Below are 21432 nucleotides of genomic sequence, written 5' to 3' on the forward strand. Positions count from 1 at the left end.
GCTGTTTCACTCCCCAAATGGTTGCAATGGCCAGAACTCAGCAATTCTGAAGCCAGGAGCCAGCAGCCAAGAACTTCGTCCAGGTCTCCCATGATGTAGGTTCAGGGGCCCAGGGTCTTGGGTCATTTTCTACTGCTTTTCCAGGCCATAGTAGAGAGCTGGATCAGAAGAGGAGCAGCTAGAACTCCAGCCTGATGCCCATGTAGGATGCTGGCCCTGCAGGTGGCAGCTTTACTCTTTCACCACAGTGCTGGCCTGCCTCTATTGGCACTATTTTTAAAGATTTATTTATTTGAAAGGCAGAGTTACAGACATGCAGAGACAGAGAGAGAGAAGTCTTCCATCTGCTGGTTCACTCCTCAAATATCTGAAATGGCCAGAGCTGGGCAGATTTGAAGCCAGGAGCCAGGAGCTTCTTCCAGGTCTCCCACATGGGTACAGGGGCCCAAAGACTTGGGCCATCTTCTACTACTTTCCCAGGCAATAGCAGAGAGCTGGATAGGAAGCGGAGCAGCTGGGACTCAAACTGGCACCCATATAGGATGCTGGCACTGCAGGCAGTGGCTTTACCTGCCGCAATGCAGTGCCGGCCCCTCTATTGGACTCTTTTTTTAAAACATTGATTTATTTTAGTTGAAAGTTAGAGATACACACAGAGAGAAAGAGAGGCAGAGAGAGAGAGAGAGGTCTTCAATCCACTGGTTCACTCCTCAATGGGCCACAACGGCTGGAGCTGTGCCGAAGCCATTAGCCAGGAGCTTCTTCTGGGTCTCCAATGTGGGCTTAGGGGCTTAAGGGCTTGGGTCATCTTCTACTACTTTCCCAGGCCATATCAGAGAGCTGGACAGGAAGTAGGGCAGCTGGGACTCGAACCAGTGTCCATATGGGATACCGACACTGCAGGCTACACCACAGCACCAGCCCCTCTATTGGTTTCTACAATGAGTAAATCCTGAAAGCATTAGTTTTCTCATTTTGTTTCACTACAAAGCAATAAAGTATTATTTTTACCCATCTTATAGGGAAATACCAAATATTTAACAGCTTATTCAAGGAGACGATCAAGATAGGTGCGAGTTGACCTAGATCTGACTCAGAGGTCTTTCCTTAACTCACGTTCCCTCCCCATCAATCTACATTCTATCTCTCATTTATTCCATTTCTACATCTCTGTCTCCCATTTGTCTTGGAATTTGTCCTACATTTATCTTATAGGGGACAGCATTTGAAATATGCATCTGTATTTAAAGAGCTGAGTCTGAGACCCAGGACCTAGGTTTCTAGTCTAGGGATTGCTCCACTTGGCCTCCTAAGTGGATGCCATAGAAAAGTTCTCTATTATCCACCTACTCTGTATTACTCTGGTAGATACTTTTTTTTTTTTTGACAGGCAGAGTGGACAGTGAGAGAGAGAGACAGAGAGAAAGGTCTTCTTTGCTGTTGGTTCACTCTCCAATGGCTGCCGCACGCTGCGGCCAGCACACCGCGCTGATCCGATGGCAGGAGCCAGGTACTTATCCTGGTCTCCCATGGGGTGCAGGGCCCAAGCACTTGGGCCATCCTCCACTGCACTCCCTGGCCACAGCAGAGAGCTGGCCTGGAAGAGGGGCAACTGGGACAGAATCCGGCGCCCCGACTGGGACTAGACCCTGGTGTACCAGTGCCGCAAGGCAGAGGATTAGCCTACTGAGCCGCGGCACCGGCCATATACTTCTTATACCTTGGTCTATTGCCCTGGCATGAAGATAACACGGAATGTTTGAAGTCAGGAGCTATCAAGTGCTTTCATAGCTTATACATTTTGTGACCACATATAGAAAGCTCTTTGTATAACCTCAGAAGAGTTCAGTGTGGCTAGAGATGCAGCAGTGGGACCCTCAGGACTGAGACTGGATCAGATATAGTTATTTCCTAAAACTGTCACAATTGGAAGCAGTTGTTAACACACATATCATATTCTTGGAATAAAAGACTCTGAATCTAAGGAAAACTAATACATTACATCCAAAAGCAGTTAGTAGTTATAAGAAATAGATTAAAATTCAAATATTATTTTTCCATGGAAAAGCTTTGGACTGAGATTACGGAAATCTAAACTCCAGAAATCTTTAAATAAGGGAATATGCAGAAACAAAGCCATAGGAAATCTGAAAGATCAAAAAAATTGTGTGAAGACATGAGAATGCAAAATGTTCAATATGTTGACCGAGCAGTCCCTGAAGTATAAGAGGGTCATTTAGCTTGGTTTAAGGATACTGGGTTGAAGCCAGTGATCCTTTTCTCATATTCATTTCATTTCTTGTATAAAAGTAGGATTCAAAGTAAATTGAATTTCAGAAATAGAAATTTATTGATGAGATGGTATCTCAGCTATGGTCTTCAGTGAAATTTCTCAGATCTCATCACCGTGTGATTTAAAATAAATTGTGATCACACTGAGAGCAATCTTGAGACTCTAATCATCTTGCATATCTCAGTCCAGTTCAATCAAATAGCAGAGAATGTACGAGGGACTGCCAATGCTTCCCTTGTTTTCCCATGTATTTAGGCCACAGGGACCCACAGTCAGAGACCACATGGTAGCTCTCAGATATTTGGTCTCACCTACAGAAAGAAACTGCAAAGAAGCTTACTGCAGATGATACATCATTAATTCTTTGGTAAGTTTGGCTGTTCTCAAGCCTTGCACTTAACCTGGTAGAATACTTACAGAAGAGAAACAAAGAGAAAAAAGAAAAATGAGGCTTTCTCTCAAATTGAATTGCTGGGAGAAACATAATGATCTATTTTGAGATCAAGATTTCATCTCCAGCGTAGCAATGTTAGCATGTGTCTAAGTGCATGGGTGAGTGCACATGTGTGTGTATGTGTGTGTGAGTGTGTGTGTGTGTGTGTGTGTGTGTGCTATATCAGAGATGAGATGTTAAGAGATCCAGTAGGGAGAGAAAAGCTTTGGAATGAGATTATGGAAATCTAAACTCCAGATTTAATCTTCCCTCAACTCACCTAAGTCCATGAAGCAATCACTTTCCTTCTCTGAACATCTTATCTCTCAAAGGAAAGAAATGTGTGAGTTGATTTCTACAACGCCTTCTGATAAACTCCCAGGGTCTCAGTGGGGAAGAGAAAGCATAAGGGCTGATTGAATTGTGTTTGCAAAGACCAGAACAGCTTTAGATGTCCCATTGGATTTCTAAATTCTTAAGTTGCATTTTAAACAAAAGGTTGTTTTGATTGTTGTTTCTCTCATTTGAGACAATTCTATGGAACCAAGTTTGATTTGGAGAGTGATGCTTGTATTTCAACTCAGGTCCACAATGGTTAAGAATGTGTATTTTCATGTCAAAAGGAAATACAAGATTTCCATGTCATGAAAAGTCCCAATTTAAAGACATTGAATCAAGTCACTGAATTTTAACTTCTTCATTTAAGTTTGATTTTCTGTATTTTGCAAAATTCATTTTATCCTCATGTTCATATACATAGACTCTTGAGTATGACAAAACAGGATTGGGCTCCCCCAAGCAGCAAGACAATTAGACTATTTGTTCATCTGCATCATCTTGGGGATTTTTCCTTTCTCATTTTCATTGTATTTCTTTTTTTTTTTTGTATGATTGGATGACAAGTAAATGCCTAGCAGACATTAAAACCTGAAAGTATTTCAGAAATATGGATGTCTCTAAAATGCTTACAGTCAAAGGAGCATGTCTCACTCCCCCTCCTTTTATCGCTTAAGAATAAGGACAGCATTTCCACTCACTGCAGTGTTTGCAGGGGATCCACCAGCAGCAACTGCTTTCTGAGTTATTTATATCCTTTCATACAGTGTACTGTTGTGTGTTGGGTACAATTTATATCAATTTGTACAGAGCTGGGGTATTTTCTCAGGCATGAATAAAAAAACAAGTTTAGGCTAGAAAATGTGTGTAATAATATCAGGGCCTGGAGCATAGCAGACTCCCAAACATTCTGGTGACCCGGAAGGAATGCAGAGCTGGGTGTCGTGGGCTGGGAAATTGAGTTTGCCATTATTATCACTTGTGACCTTGGAGACACTACTAAGGGACGCTGGGCCTCAGTGTTGGCACTTGGAAGCGAAGGAGAAATGGAAGGGGCTCTGCCCAGATCCCTTCATGTTGCTTTGATTGTTTAGACACCAGTTCCCTCTCCTTCTGTGTGTTTCGCTCCTACTGGCTGGTAACAGTGACTTTCTCCACCAGGCTACCTTGCACTCCTGGAAACTGGTGCTTCCCCAAAGAAAGCCAAAGTGCCAGGGCATTTAAATGTCTCTCTTTAAGCACTCTCAGACTTCATCCAGTGACAGGCTGGCTGATAGAGAAGTCTGAAAACCTAGTTGCCTTGCCTTCAGGATGAACTAATGCTAAAGGTAATATTTATATTCCAACATTCGCCAGGCTATTGCTGATACAGCACCTACGACCCCAACCTTGCTGGACGTCTCACATTCCCTGTCTTCCTTCTGTCATGTTCTCATTTATTCACCCTGGACTACTGTCTTAAGAATCATGCGTGAATCTCCAGCTGTAGAACATTAGTCACTTCATTCAACTGGCTGTTCAAGGTTAAATAAACAGTTGATCAACATAGACTTCGGTTAGTATTTCTTGTAGTGTATTTAAGATTGCCTAAGTAAATTTATATGATGAAACTTATGCAATTAAATATGTCTCTGCTCTACGAATCTGTGTTAGTCTAAGTGGGCAAACTTGGCCCCTTGAGATTCATAGTCAAGTGAAAAAATTTACTATTTTACTTAATAATATTTACTTATTTCTCTGTAAAAATAACTTGTGGTGGGAAGAAATTTATTACATTTCATACATGAGGATTAGAAACTCAGAAAGACATCAGTTGTCTGTGTACCTAAAGAACTTGCACCATGGAATTCCATGTCCTCCATCCGTGAACTCAGGTTGTTTCCACTACAGTCAAGGTTGTAGACAGATATTGCCTGAACCCCTGGTTTCCTCATCTTTTTTGCACAACCTTCAGTAAAGCCTCCTTATCTTGCTTAATACCAGCAACCGTTTGAGATGTTAGTTGCTTGAAACTTTGGGAGCATAAATAAATTAATAGGTTGAGTAAAAAATATTCAAAGATTTAATATTTAAGAGTCAAAGCTGAAATTATACTGAAGGAAAATCTTCCTCAAATTCTAAAATCATACTCTTGAAGGGGATGTCAAAAAGTTGGTAGAAAATGGAATGAAAAATAAGTTTGTATTGGTACAAAATAGTTTTGAAATCCATGCATCATCTTTCTTCTGTGAAACACACTTTCCACGAACTTTTTGAAGATCCCTCCCAGATGTTATGTAAAGAATATGGGGACCACATTTTATTTTTTATTTTTTTATTTTTTTTTATTTTTTTATTTTTTATTTTTTTTTGACAGGCAGAGTGGACAGTGAGAGAGAGAGACAGAGAGAAAGGTCTTCCTTTGCCGTTGGTTCACCCTCCAATGGCCGCCATGGCCAGCGCGCTGCGGCCGGCGCACCGCGCTGATCCGATGGCAGGAGCCAGGAGCCAGGTGCTTTTCCTGGTCTCCCATGGTGTGCAGGGCCCAAGCACCTGGCGGGGACCATATTTTAAACTAGCTTCATGTTTTAATGGAGATCCAATCATCCTCTTTAAAAAAAAAAACCCACAGACAGTCCATTTTATGACAGAACTATCATGATTTTTTTGCTCTTCAAATAGTTTTAATGCAAAACACCAACTTTTATAAAAAAGTGTGTAATACCTTTAAGAATCCAACTTTTGAAATTAAAGAAATATTCAAAAGAGTGGGAGCATACCAATTAAGATTCAAGGAAAACTTTAGTTTAACTTGAATTTCTCAGCAGGAATAAAGTACTTGGTTCCTCCAAAGAGGCAAAATGAAGCTTTCTCAGACTAAAAAGAAGAAAAGTTAACTCTTGCAGACCCACTAGAGCTATCTAATGAGTAATTAGCACCCTTCTCCTTGGTAACTGACAGCTGACAAGTCCCAGATCAGTCTATTGCAAAGCAAAGAGAAAGCTTTTAAAGCACTGGTCTGAGAATGTGAATGATGACCAGGGGAAGATGGTCTTGAATACAGAAATTTTTTTGGCCCATTCTCTGCAAATTCTGCATTCTCTTTGAAGGTGTAGCCTAGGAATCTGCATTTGCACATGCATGGAGACTGTTTCCTTGTTCCACGTTTCTGAAAACACCATGATTGAAATATTACTTTAATATGGGCAATATTACTCACTATGGAGTCATATGATGCTTCTGTTCTATTATATTTTACTCTTAATACCTTGCAGTAACTTAAATATTTGTTTAAATAAGATAAATACAGTGGAAAATGAAAGCACCTATGGGGAGAATACTTTATTGTTTGGTGAAGAAAATTTGAAATAAATAAAGATGCATAGAGAAGAAAATGGTTCTGCATATTCTAAGCATCTTTAAATACTATGTCTAAATGAGTTTTTATTAAAGGTGTTTTTTTCTGAGTGTATCTGTGAGAAAACAATTGAAAAATAATGAGTAGAAATAATGAGTAGACTCTGTAGAGTCTTCAGACACATGGATTTCTAGTGGTCAGGTTATCCCTCTTTTGGGTGAAGCCAGACAGTGGGTCATCCCCAAAGACAAGGGAAATAGCTCATCCTTTCCATTCAGGTCCACAAACATGCATCTTATGTGTAGGAAGTGCCTTCCTTTTTCCTCTATCATTCTTATATCTTTTTCTAGCTTCATCTAGAAATTATAACTCCTAGAAATGCAACAGGGATGTGTGAAAGCACATTCTTGTGGTTGTACAATGCAAATTAAACTGCTAATGGGGTATCCCTTACATTCATCACAAAGACAATTTTTACAGGATCTGCACTGTTTATTTTTGTTGGGGTTATAGAGAAAATAGCACTCTAATACCTGTTGGTAGTAAAAACACATAAACAAGATTAGTGTCTGCAAATACTAGCTGATAGAATAAAAAAGGGAGAGAATGATCCAACATAGGAAGTGAGATACACAGCAGACCCATAGAATGGCAGATGTCCTAAACAGCACTCTGGCCTCAGAATCAGCCCTTAAGGCATGCGGATCCGGCTGAAAAGCCCATGAGACTATTTCAGGCATGGAAAGCCAAGACACTCTGGGGAAAAAAAAAAAAAAAAAAACTAAATGAAAGATCTCTGTGAGTGAGATCCCAGTGGAAAGAACGGGTCATCAAAGAAGGAGGTACCTTTCTCTGAAGGGAGGAGAGAACTTCCACTTTGACCATGGCCTTGTCTAAATATGATCAGAGTCGGTGAACTCAGGGGGCTTCCATAGCCTTGGCAGCTCATGACAAGAGCCTAGGGTGATTACTGATGCCAAAAACAAGAGTGTCAATTTGTTAAGTCAACAACAGGAGTCACTGTGCACTTACTCCTCATGTAGAATCTCTGTCCTTAGCGTGCTGTACATTGAGATTTAATGCTATAACTAGTACTCAAACAGTATTTTTCACTTTATGTTTCTGTGTGGGAGCAAACTATTGAAATCTTTACTTAATATATGCTAAATTGATCTTCTGTATATAAAGAGAATTGAAAATGAATCATGATGTGAATGGAAGGGGAGAGGGAGTGGGAAAGGGGAGGGTTGCGGGTGGGAGGGAAGTTATGGGGGGGAAGCCATTGTAATCCATAAGCTGTACTTTGGAAATTTATATTCATTAAATAAAAGTTTTTCTAAAAAAAATACATTGTGATATCTTTTATTGTTAAGCAAACTTTAAGAAACTTTCAAAATTTTGAGTGTGTATAATTTTATGTCCAATAATCCTTTATTCCTGGAGCTAGATGTTATAGAAAGCAAAAGATCAGTAAGTAGCTTCTTAGCTTAATGTAATCCCATTTGTCCATTTTTGCTTTGATTGCCTGTGCTCTGTGGTCTTTTCAAAGAAGTCTTTGCCTATGCCAATGCCTTGCAGAGTTTCCCTTTAGTAATTTGATGGTATGAGGTCATAAATTTAGATCCCTGATCCATTGTGAAAGTTGATTTTTGCATATAGTATAAGATAGGTGTCTTGTTCCAGATCTCTGCATGTGGAGATCCAATTTTCAGCACCATTTTTTGAAGAGGTGGTCCTTTCTCCAGGGAGGTGATTTTAGTTCATTTGTCAAAGATTAGTTTGTTGTAGCTATGTGGATTGATTTCTGGGGTTTCTATTTTCTTACATTATTATACATGTCTATCCTTGTGTCAATGCCAGGCTGTTTTGATTCTAACTGTGCTATAGTATATCTTGAAATCTGGCATTATGATGCCTCCAGCTTTTATTTCTTTAGCTATTCTGGGTCTCTTGTGATTCTATATGAATTTTAGCATTACTTTTTCTAGATCTAAAAAGAATGTCCTTGGTATTTTTATTGGTATCATATCAAATCTGTAAATTGCTTTGGGTAGTATGTACTCTTTGATGATATAATTTCTTCCATTCCATGACCATGGAAGTTTTTTCCATTTTTCCATGTCTTTTTCTATTTCTTTTCTTAACGTTTTATACTTTTCATTGTAGAGACCTTTCACATCCCTGGTTAAATTTATTCCAAAGAATTTAAAATTTTTTTGTAGCTATTGTGAATGCTACTTGTCTTACAAGTTCCATCTCAGCTGAGGCATTAAGTCTTCAGCACAGCAAAGGAAAAACTCAACACAGTGAAGAGGCAACCAATATAATGTGAGAAAATATGTATAAATTGTACATCTGATAAATGATTAATATTCAGTGTATATAAAGAGCTCAAGAAACACACCAACAACAAAAAAATCAGTCAAGAAATGGGCAAAGGACTTGAACAGGCATTTTTCAAAGGATGCACTACAAATGAGCCATAAATGCATGAAAAAATGCTCAGGATCCCTAGCTATCAGGGAAATGCAAATGAACCCACAGTGAGAATTTATTTCACCTCAGTTAGAATGGCTATCATCTAAAAGTCAAAAAAAAAAAATAAATGCCGATGAGGATGTGGAGAAAAAGGTACCTTAATACGCTCAGAACAATTATGGATGACAGTATAGAAACTGTTCTACCATATGACCCAGCCATTTACCCAAAGGAAATAAAATTAGTTTATGAAAGATTTATGTGTACCCTCCTGTTTCTAGCAGTTCAATTCGCAATAGCTAAAATATAGAATCAACCAATATGTCCATCAGCTGAACAAGGTAAAGAAAATGTGGGTCATGACCTGTGGCAGAGCAGGTTAAGCCACTGCCTGCAATATCTGCATCCAATATGGGTGCAGGTTTGAGGTCTGGCTGCTGCACTTTGGATCCAGCTCTCTGCTAGCATACCTGAGAACATAGCAGAGGATGACTCAAGTACTTGGGCGCCTGCATCCACACAGGAGACCCAGAAGAAGTTCTTGGTTCTTGGCTGTGGCCTGGACCGGCCCTAGCTGGTGTCACCATTTAGGAGTGAACTAGCAGATGAAAGATTCTCTCTCTTTCCCCTTCTCTCTCTCTAACTCTGTCTTTCAGACAAACAAATAAAATCTTTTAAAAAGAAAATGTTTTATAGATACAAAATGGAAACCTACTTAGCTAAAAAACAAAGAAATCACATGTTTTACAGCAAAATGGATGTACTTGGACACCATTATGATGAATGAAATAAGCCAATTCCAAAATGACAAATATGGTATATTTTCTCTGATAATGTGGTAGTTAATATAGGATAGAAAAAAAGATGTAAAAATGAAACTGACATAGTATGATTTTTTAAAAGATTTATTTGAAAAGCAGAGTTACAGAGAGAGGTAGAAACACACAGATATCATCAATATGCTGGTTCAATTCCCAAATGGCTTCCATGAACTTGGCTGGGCCAGGCCAAAGGCAGGAGCCAGGAATTTCATCTTGTTCTCTCATATAGGTAGCAGGGACCCAAGCACTTGGGCCATCCTCCACTGCTTTCCCAGGAGCATTAGCAGGAAGCTGGATCAGAAGTGGGGCAGCAGGAACTCGAATTGTCACCCGTAATGGATAGCAGTTTGGCAGGCTGTGGTTTTAATATGCTTTGCCACTGCGCCAGCCCCGAATCATGTGATTTGATTATTATTTATAGTCCTTATCTTTATTCTTATGAAATAATGATCTTTCCACTTTTTACTTGCTGAACATTATGATTAGCAGTGCCTTAAGCCTGTGATTACAAAGTAAATTAATATTGTGCTATTGTCAAATGAAAGGAGAGAAAGGATTTTGCAGGGAGGAAGGGAAAGGTATATGGTTTCTCCTTAGAACTGTATCTATGAAATACATGAAATATTTCCTCTTTATATTGATAAAAAATTAAAAAGAAAATAAAGGATCAGTAATTAAAAACTATACTCAGTGGACTTCCTTAGATAATTATCCAAATAGAAGATATCAGGAAAAATAGCCACCAGTGAAGAATTTGCTATACAATTTAGGGTACATGAACACCATGGAATAAAGGCATTTGGAAGAATGGATTAGAATTACATATTTTTATTGAGAGGAATGTTTAATAGGTATTGGCAGAACTAAGATGAGGAAAACACGTGTATAATGTTTTGCTTTTTATAAGTTGCCATTTAGACGTGCATGTATTTTAAACTGTGGGGGCGTGTCTTTGTCCCTAGATGTATATGCACATGTTCAGTGTGTGTTCAGATATCTAAGCACAGGAACAAATACGGAAAATGTTAAGCTGTACATGGCAGAGTCGTAGTATTAGAGGAGACAAGAGAGTGGAAGGAAGTAGACAAAATATAAAGCAAACAATGTAAGCCTACAATAAGTGCATAGTATTTCTCATATGATTCCATGTATCCATACTGCATGAAATCAGAAATGTGTGAAGAATAATGTAAGAAATCTTCTGGAGAGACAGAATAAAATATTGAAAACACAGTTCATTAGCCTAGCCTTAAAATATAAATGATGGGCCAGCGCCGTGGTTCAGTAGGCTAATCCTCCGCCTAGCGGCGCTGGCACACGGGGTTCTAGTCCCTGTCGGGGCGCTGGATTCTGTCCCAGTTGCCCCTCTTCCAGGCCAGCTCTGCTGTGGCCAGGGAGTGCAGTGGAGGATGGCCCGAGTACTTGGGCCCTGCACCCCATGGGAGACCAGGATAAGTACCTGGCTCCTGGCTTCGGATCAGCACGGTGCGCTGGCCGCAGTGTGCCTGCCGCGGAGGCCATTGGAGGGTGAACCAACGGCAAAAGGGAAGACCTTTCTCTCTGTCTCTCTCTCTCACTGTCCACTCTGCCTGTAAATATATATATATATATATATGATGACTATTATTTGAATAAAATGTCAGCAAATAATAGAGCTACATTCACCTCTGCTGTGTATTTGCTTGCTTTTATTTATTTATTCATTTATTTAGATTTTTCATATTCCAACTATGATTTAATGCAACTTACAATAAAAATGCAGCATAACCTGAAAAATAATTGAAGAAATCACAGGATGGAGCATTCAGAAGAATTTTTTTTGCTATTACTTTTTTATAAACAATAACAAAAAATTCACAATGGGTATCTGACAAGTCGCTCATGAATGAAGGGTTTATGCATCCAAGCAGAACATCATCAATATTCTTATTGAGTTGGGTCTCTTGATGAATTTACCTCATTTATCTCTATGACAGAGCAAAGTGATTTCTTTCACTTGGACAAACATTAAGGCATTGTTGAGTATTGTCAAACTCAATAAGTCAATGGTAATTTCAGGCAAGAAAAAAGTCTTTATTTTAATTGAATCCTACTCTAGGACCTATAAGAAAAGGTCCACAGGATAAGAGATTAATTGCTTCAACCTTTCTATCTTCAGTTTTGTTTAATTTAACACTTGAGTGAACTACCCAGTGGTAACACACTGTCTTAGACATATCTAGCTCCTTTTACGTCATTTATGGGTTTTAACTAAATACTACAAATTAAGCAGTTCAGTATGGGTCAGCATGTATTATTTCTGAATCCATATATGTGGATGCTGATATTTTATGTATCACTAAATCTATCAAGCAATAATTGTTTCCCTGGAGCTAATAGACATGAGAACATTTTTAAGTGGATTTGCCTGTACTGATGTGGCTTTTAGCATGAAAATTACAGACAGAAATGAAAGAGTCTCTTAGGGCTGTGAGAAGATGTAGTTTTGCCTCTGAATTCTACCCACTTTCCAATTATTGGAACAGGCCTGCAAGCGCTCCCTTAGAAAAGGACCTATCTGGCTTTCACTGTAACCTCTTTTTGCAGAAGTTCATAAATCAACTGAAAAACTCTCTCAAGGTGAAATATGCCATGTAGCTTCCAGTCCCATGTAGATTTAAAAACATAGTTCCTTAAACTTGGGTAGAGAATATTGAACTACAGAAAAAAAATTCGTAAGTCTTCTAATTTTGGAGGTCAGTAAAATGTCTCCAGTTGAGTAAAATAGGGCAAATATTAATTCAACATCCAAAATGTTTTTTCCTTTTAGTTTATTCCACTCTTTTTTTCATCTTTCTTTATCTCTTCCTTTCCTCCCTTTTTTTCCTATCCTCCCTCCTCCCTCTCTCCCTCCCTCCCTCCCTCCCTCCCTTCCTTCCGTCCTTCCTTCCTTCCTCTCTCTTTCCATTTATCTATTTTTTTAAACACTTATACGTTGATTGAGTTCCTACTATGTGTCAAGTACTCAGCTAGTATATTCATTTCCTATAATTGCTGCACAATATTACTACACATTTTATAGCCAAAAATAGCAAATATTTATTATCATGCAATCCTAGAAGCTAAAAACCCAAACTGAATCTAATGTCTAAATCAAGATTTCAGCAGGGTTTTACTCTTGGGAGTCTCTAGGTGAGAGTCTGCCTTACGATCCCTTCCAGTTTAGAAAGTGTTTAATTTCCTTATCGTCATCCCTGCTTCTGTTGTCAAGTAACTTCCTGTTTTCCTATTTTAAATTTCCCTTCCTCCTCTTATTAAGACAGTTGTTGTAGCACTAAGGCCCATTTGGATGATCCAAACAAACTTCCCATTTCAAGGTCATCAATCACACCCATGAAGTCCCTATTGCTGTAGAACCTAATGCTGATAGGTTTTAAAGATCTGGATATCTTTAAGGGCCAATATTCTGTCTACCATATTGAAAAAGTACAAAATATATAGCATGTATCTGCCGATAAAGAATTTCACCTGTACATGTAAGTAGATTAACATGTAAGTAGATTAACAAAATCTTAGAAAGTATGTGGGACATGTATTTTGAGAACACAATATTTTCCTTTTAGAAAGTGACTAAGAATTTTCTGGAAATTCAGTTCCTGCTTTATCAGGAATCAACACCTACGTGAGTGTATGAATAGAAAACTTAAAACTCAGTAAAAACAGAGATAACTTTTCATGCTTGTGTTAGACTGAATGATGATCCCCCCATCAATTATCTAAGTCCTAAGCTGGGTTCTGAGGATATGATATTATATAATAAGGAAGATTTTACAGCTGTGATTAAGCTCAATATTTTCAGATGGAGAGATTTTCCTGGATCATCTAAGCTGACTCTTAATTAAATCATAAACTTCCTTAGAATAGAGAGACAGAAGGACAGCTGAAGACAAATAAAAGGAAGGTGAGTGCTGATGGAAAGTGCCGACTGAAAATGGAAGAAGAGCTCAGGAACTAAGGATTGTAAAGAATACAGCTGTAGAAACTGGACAATGATGGGAAGAGAATTCTTCCCTGGGCTCTCTCTTTAGAAAATAGCCTCATGACACCTTAAATTTAGCCCAGTGAAACTGATTTGAGAATTTTGACCTCCTGCACTTGAAAATGGATCAATAAGTATTGTTTTAAGCCATCCAGTAATTGTTAATTTATTAACACAACCATACAACATTTTTAGGGTGCCAAGATTTCCTGTAATTGGCTGAACATAAACACCACTAGTCTAAGATATGGCAGACACAATGCAGAATTTCTGCTTACTCAGCAATCATGCACAGTACGCGGCCAGTTTCCTCTGAAGAGTAGATTCTCTGCAATGCGATGATGACTTCCCTTCATGTCCTGATGTTACTATCTAAAGTCCTACATTTAACCTTTTGTGCATTATAAATATCCAAATACTCAATCAGGAAATATTAGGTCAAGAAAATAATATGTATTCCAGAATTGGCTTCTGGGCAGCAGTGGGACAATGAGGCAATCTGTGAATACCAGAATAGATGGTCTCCTTGTTACTCCTTTCTGGGTCAGAATCCAACTCAGGAGTACACATTGCTTTAGTTTTCATATCTCATGAGTCTTCTTTCATCTGGAGTAGTTTTCCACAGCTTGGAACTTTGAAGAGCCCTGTCTTGTTTTTTTGTGTTATGTACCTTAGTCTGGTTTAGTCCCACTGCTCCTCATGATAACACTTGAGTGACATATTTGGGGTGAGACTCTCCTAGAAGCAATGTGCCCTTCTCAATGAGTCATATCAAAATGTATATTCTGTCCATTTTTCCTATTTAGGGAATTAGGGAAAATGGTATATGGAAATCATTTATATTAGTTCAAAATTTTGTATATGTCTAAACTGTAGATTAAAGGTAAAAAAAATTGAGACATCATGCTAAGTCATTACTCCTGTATTAGAGTATCAGGAATATAGTCCATGTCCCACTTCTGATTCAATTCCTGCTAATGTGCACCCGAAGATGCAACAGATGAAGGCTCCTGAAGTTGAATCTGAGAACTGATATGGAATTACAGGTTACTGAAATCAGCCTGGCCAATCCTGTCAGCTGTTAGGGACATGTGAACATCTGGGACCAAAACAGTTAATAGTTAGAAGTCTCTTCTCTCTCTCTCTCAGTCCGCCTTTCAAATATTTTTAATAAGTATATATACTTTTGAAATTACTACTCTTGAGTAGTAAGATATCATTAAGAATACACATATATTCCTTTTTTTAACTTTTATTTAATGGATTTAAATTTCCAAAGTACGGCTTATGGATTACAATGGCTTCCCCCCCATAACGTCCCTCTCACCTGCAACCCTCCCCTTTCCCACTCCCTCTCCCCTTCCATTCACATCATGATTCATTTTCAATTCTCTTCATATACAGAAGATCAGTTTAGCATACATTAAGTAAAGATTTCAACAGTTTGCTCCCACACAGAAACATAAAGTGAAAAATACTGTTTGAGTACTCATTATAGCATTAAATCTCAATGTACAGCACGCTAAGGACAGAGATCCTACAAGAGGAGTAAGTGCACAGTGACTCCTGTTGTTGACTTAACAAATTGACACTCTTGTTTATGGCCTCAGTAATCACCCTAGGCTCTTGTCATGAGCTGCCAAGGCTATGGAAGCCCCCTGAGTTCACCGACTCTGATCATATTTAGACAAGGCCATGGTCAAAGTGGAAGTTCTCTCCTCCCTTCAGAGAAAGGTACCTCCTTCTTTGATGACCCGTTCTTTCCACTGGGATCTCACTCACAGAGATCTTTCATTTAGTTTTTTTTTTTTTTTTTTTTCCCCAGAGTGTCTTGGCTTTCCATGCCTGAAATAGTCTCATGGGCTTTTCAGCCGGATCCGCATGCCTTAAGGGCTGATTCTGAGGCCAGAGTGCTGTTTAGGACATCTGCCATTCTATGGGTCTGCTGTGTATCTCACTTCCCATGTTGGATCGTTCTATCCCTTTTGTATTCTATCAGCTAGTATTTGCAGACACTATTCTTGTCTCTGTGATCCCTTTGACTCTTAGACCTATCAGTATGATCAATTGTGAACAGAAATTGATCACTGGGACTAGTGAGATGGCATTGGTACATGCCACCTTGATGGGACTGAATTGGAATCCCCTGGTATGTTTCTAACTCTACCGTTTGAGATAAGTCAGCTTGAGCATGTCCCGAATTCCACATCTCTTCCCTCTCTTATTCCCACTCTTATATTTAACAGCAATCACTTTTCAGTTAAGTTTCAGCACTTAAGAATAATTGTATATTGATTACAGTATTCAACCAAAAGTATTAAGTAGAACAAACAAAAAAAAATACTAAGAGGGATAACATATTAAGTTACCTGTTCATCAACAGGTCGAAGGCTGATCAAGTCACCGTTTCTCATAGTGTTCATTTCACTTTAACAGGTTTCCTTTTTGGTGCTCAGTTAGTTGTCACCTATCAGGGAGAACATGTGGTATTTGTCCCTTTGGGATTGGCTTATTTCACTCAGCATAATGTTTTCCAAATTCCTAACAGGGATCACTTTTCAGTTAAATTTAAACACCTAAGAATAATTGTGTGTTAATTACAGAGTTCAACCAATGGTACTAGAACAAAAAAAAATACTAAAATGGATAAAGTATTACATTGTACATCAACCATCAGGACAGTTGGTGGGAATGCAAATTGGTTAAGCCACTATGGAAGTCAGTGTGGAGATTCCTCAGAAACCTGAATATAACCCTACCATTCAACCCAGCCCTCCCACTCCTTGGAATTTACCCAAAGGAAATTAAAATGGCAAACAAAAAAGCAGTCTGCACATTAATGAGTATTGCAGCTCAATTCACAATAGCTAAGACCTGGAATCAACCCAAAAGCCCATCAACAGTAGACTGGATAAAGAAGTTATGGGACATGTACTCTGTAGAATACTATACAGCAGTCAAAAACAACGAAACCCGGTCATTTGCAACAAGATGGAGGAATTTGGAAAACATCATGCTGAGTGAAATAAGCTAGTCCCAAAGGGACAAATATCATATGTTCTCCCTGATCGGCGACAACTAAGCACCAAAGGGGAAACTTGTTGAAGTGAAATGACACTATGAGAAACAGTGATGTGATCAGAATACACATATATTCTTAAAAAGTCTAGTGTAGGGAGTGGCTTTGGGGCACAACAGGTTAAGCCACAGCTTAGGTGTGCCTGTTCAAGTCCCAGCTACTTCACTTTTTTTTTTTTTTTGACAGGCAGAGTTAGAATGTGAGAGAGAGAGAGACAGAGAAAAAGGTCTTCCTTACATTGGTTCACCCCCCAAAATGGCTGCTACGGCATTGCGCTGCGCGGATCTGAAGTCAGGAGCCAGGTGCTTCCTCCTAGCCTCCCATGCAGGTACAGGGCCCAAGCACTTGGGCCATCCTCCACTGCCTTCCTGAGCCACAGCAGAGAGCTAGACTGGAAGAGGAGCAACCAGGACAGAATCTGGTGCCCCAACCTGGACTAGAACCCGGAGTGCCGGCGACACAGGCGGAGGATTAGCCAAGTGAGCCACACTGCCGACCCAGCTACTTCACTTATGATCTAGCTCCTTGTTAATGCACCTGAGAAAGAGAAATGATGACCCAAGTCATTGCCACTTAGAAGGGAGACAGGGATGGGGATGGAGTTCCTAACTCCCGGCTTTCCCCTTGCCCAGCCCTGGTTTTTCCAGCCATTTGGGAAGTGAACTGGTACATAGAAGACCTCCCCCCACCCCGCCCCCTGGTAATTCTGACTTTTAAATAAATAAAAAATCTTTTTTTTTTTTAAGAAAAAGAGTTAATGTTTCTACTTATCAGAGAAATTAAATCTTGGATAAAGAACCAATGGGGATTTTAAAGATGCACAGTTTTATAGGGGATGGTCCACAGCTTCTACCAGATGAGGCTTGTTGCAGATTTCGACTCTGGTACATACTAGCACTGTGACCTTGCACAATTATTATAATGATGGCAATTACTCAATGTTTATTAGTAATTTTTGTGTTGTTTTAAGATATACATACCTTTCCATTTAATCTTAATGATATGAATTTCATATTAGGATTATCCCCATATTATAAGTGAAATGACTGTAGCATTGAGAGTTAAATCACTTCCTCAAATTCGTCTACCTAGCAGGTAACAGGACCAGAATTTAAACCTGTTCTTCCTCCAAGTCCTGTGTTCATAATCACCGCATTATACTGCAACCCTAAAATTGCTAACCACTGTCTTCTCATCTGGAAAATGGAAGTAGTGATCATTCTTATGTTGTAATTACCAATGCTTTAATAAAGGAAGTATTTAAATTTATGACTCATGTTAAGCTTATAATAGTTAATTTTATTAACACATAGTTATCATTGTACCCTGACTTTGCTGCTGGGGAAACAGAGAATCAGAAAATTTAAATAATTGTCATGGTAACATAATGAAGAAATGCAGATTAAAGCCTTAAGCCATTAGCTCGGTCTGTGTTTTTATTACCTACTACCTTTCATGGAAAGTGATGTTATAGTGAAAATCAGTGGGCAGATCCTCTCATGTGACACTGTATGCCCACAGCTATAAGTCAGAGGGGTCACTTACTACAATAAAGAAATAAAAAAACTCTTTGGTTCTAGGAGCAGAAACTGAGAATGTATTAACAGTATTAGGTATTAACAGAATACATATTAACGTATTCCTTGCTTCTGGAATACCTTTCTGGTCACACATGAATAGGTCCATTGGAAGAAGACCTCCAAACCAGCAACCCCTTCTGAGAAATTGGCAGTAGTCAACTCTCCATACTCTGGTAAGACATTAGTGATGACCTCATGACCAGAGATAATTAGATGCGTTACAGAAGTGACTTTCATTTACAGGGCATCGGTATCCATCATCACAAATTGAGGATATTGAGTTAGAGAATTCTATCTCTCAAAGCTTAATGATTTTATGATATTCTCAAATGCTTGATTATTAATTTTTCCATTAGTTTTAGTTCTTAGAGTGGGCATTGAGAAATCAATCAACTAATAATTAATCCTATGCTTGATAGTGTTAAATATTCATCTTTTTCATAAATTAAACAGCATTTTCAACCAGATTTGCAATTTTAAGCATACTTTGCCCTGTGCTCATTGTCATTTGCCTGATTTCTTATTTCAATGTGCAGACTGAAGTTTTACCTGGCTATTTGCTCAGAATTCCAAATCCTCTGCTGAGTGTCTCAAATGACCTTGTGCTAACCTTGTTTGCCATAAGATGGTGTCTCTACCAACTCTGTGAGATTTTAATCCCTCTGTTAAGTTTCCCAAGTAATTCAACAGGACACAAGAAATCACAATGGTGTTTGGTAAAGGATGTCTTCTTACTTTGATTATTTTTTATATGCAAAGCTATGCTAAATACTTTGGGAAGAATGCAAGCACTGGGAGCTCTCCCAGTACTTGCCTTGTGTTTTAAGATCAAGATGAGGTAGCAGGTAAAGCCACTGCCTGAGATGCCAGCTTACATATGAGTGTCTACTCATGGATCAGCTGCTCCAGTCCGGACCCAACTTTCTGCTATTGGTCCAAGTACCTGGGCCCCTGCCAATCATGTGGGGGACCTAGATGGAGTGCCTGGATCCTGAATTTGGTGTAGGCCAGGCTGGCCTTTGTGTCCATCTAGGGAGTGAACCAACAGATTGAAGATCTCTCTCTCTCTCTCCAACTTTCAATAAAGACAACCAAATTTTTTTTTATGAATATAAATTTCCAAAGTACGGCTTATGGATTACAATGGCTTCCCCCCCATAACGTCCCTCAAACCCGCAACCCACCCCTTTCCCATTACCTCTCCCCTTCCATTCACATGAGGATTCATTTTCAATTCTCTTTATATACAGAAGTTCAGTCTAGCATACATTAAGTAAAGATTTCAACAGTTTGCTCTCACACAGAAACATAAAGTGAAAAATAATAGATGATTTTTTAAATGATGATGAAATCAGATCAGACCTATTGTCATGTTTAATCCCAGCGAGAGTCAAGTTGGGAATTGCTAATTTCTTCTTCTTTTTTTTTTTTTTAACAGAAGATCAGTTTAGTATATATTAAGTAAAGCTTTCAACAGTTTGCACCCTCATAGAAACACAAAGTGAAATATACTGTTTGAGTACTCGTTATAGCATCAAGCCTCAATGTACAGCACATTAAGGACAGAGATCCTACATGAGGAGTAAGTGCACAGTGACTCCTGTTGTTGACTTTACCAATTGACACTCTTGTTTATGGCCTCAGTAATCTCCCCATGCTGCAGTCATGAGTTTCCAAGGCTATGGAAGCCCATGAGTTCTCCGACTCTTATCTTGTTTAGACAAGGTCATAGTCAAAGTGGAGGTTCTCTCCTCCCTTCAGAGAAAGGTACCTCCTTCTTTGAAGTCATGTTCTTTCCACTGGGATCTCACTCACAGAGATCTTTCATTTAGGGTTTTTTGTTTTGTTTTGTTTTGTTTTGTTTTGTTTTTGCCAGAGTGTCTTGGCTTTCCAAGCCTGAAATACTCTCATGGGCTTTTCAGCCAGATCCGAATGCCTTTAGGGCTGATTCTGAGGCCAGAGTGCTGTTTAGGACATCCGCCATTCTATGAGTCTGCTGAGTATCTCGCTTCCCATGTTGGATCACTCTCCCCTTTATTTATTCTATCGGTTAGTATCAGCAGGTACTAGACTTGTTTATGCACTCCCTTTGACTCTTAGTCCTTTCATTATGATCAATTGTGAACTGAAATTGATCACTTGGACTAGTGAGATGGCATTGGTACAACCAAATTTTTTAAAAAGGCAAAAATAGCACAAGGACTAAGTCAGTGAGAACATGTGACTCTTTTGTGTTACCACCTTATATGTTTTCACATTGTATTAATTCAAACCTATTTCAAAATTATAATAATAAGATTCAAAATGAACTGGTCTGTTTACGACATTTCAAAATAATCGGTTCATTATTGTATTCTTTAACAAACTAGCTTAGTAAATAGTGCAAACACTATTCCTTAATAAGTGTCTAAATTTGAGTTTTCTTCTGAGAAATATTGCTGAAAGCTTAGAGGTAAATTATCCTCTATAAATTAAACTTCTTGTTTTATTTCATAGAAAATTTCAGTGCTTTTTAATATCTTATTTTAGTGATGTGAAACTTAATTCTTCATAGACCTCAAATATTTATGCCTTTATTTGGTAAATAATTAAAATTCTCATTTAAAAAGAATCACTGATTTCATATTCTATGCACAACAAAATATCTATTAAGCGTAGACACTGGAGGATAGGAAGGAGGGCTTCAGAGGGGCAGGCAACAATTTCTGCTCAATTATCTGTCATCCAGCCATGGAGAGAGAAGAAATACTTGTGAATTAATTGACTACAAAGGAGACTGTGTCACATAACTTGAGAAGCTCATAGAATATTTTGAGAATTCAGAGTAAAGTGTTTCTAGTAAAGTGTTTCTAGGTAGCAGATCTGGAATCAGGGTGACATTTTGTCTGGAACTTGGAATATGTATCAGATGTGGACATAGAAAAGCAGGGTAAGGACACTTGAGGGAGAATAGTTCATAAAGAGGCACAAGGGGAGGCAAATATAGAGGATAGTTTAAAAAATTAAAGATGGTGGCCAGAGCCGCGGCTCACTAGGCTAATCCTCTGCCTTGCGGCG

This window comes from Oryctolagus cuniculus, chromosome 2 (assembly GCF_051225735.1).
Source record: "Oryctolagus cuniculus isolate XC-2025 breed Fujian yellow rabbit chromosome 2, ASM5122573v1, whole genome shotgun sequence".
In the NCBI taxonomy this organism is placed as follows: Eukaryota; Metazoa; Chordata; class Mammalia; order Lagomorpha; family Leporidae; genus Oryctolagus; species Oryctolagus cuniculus.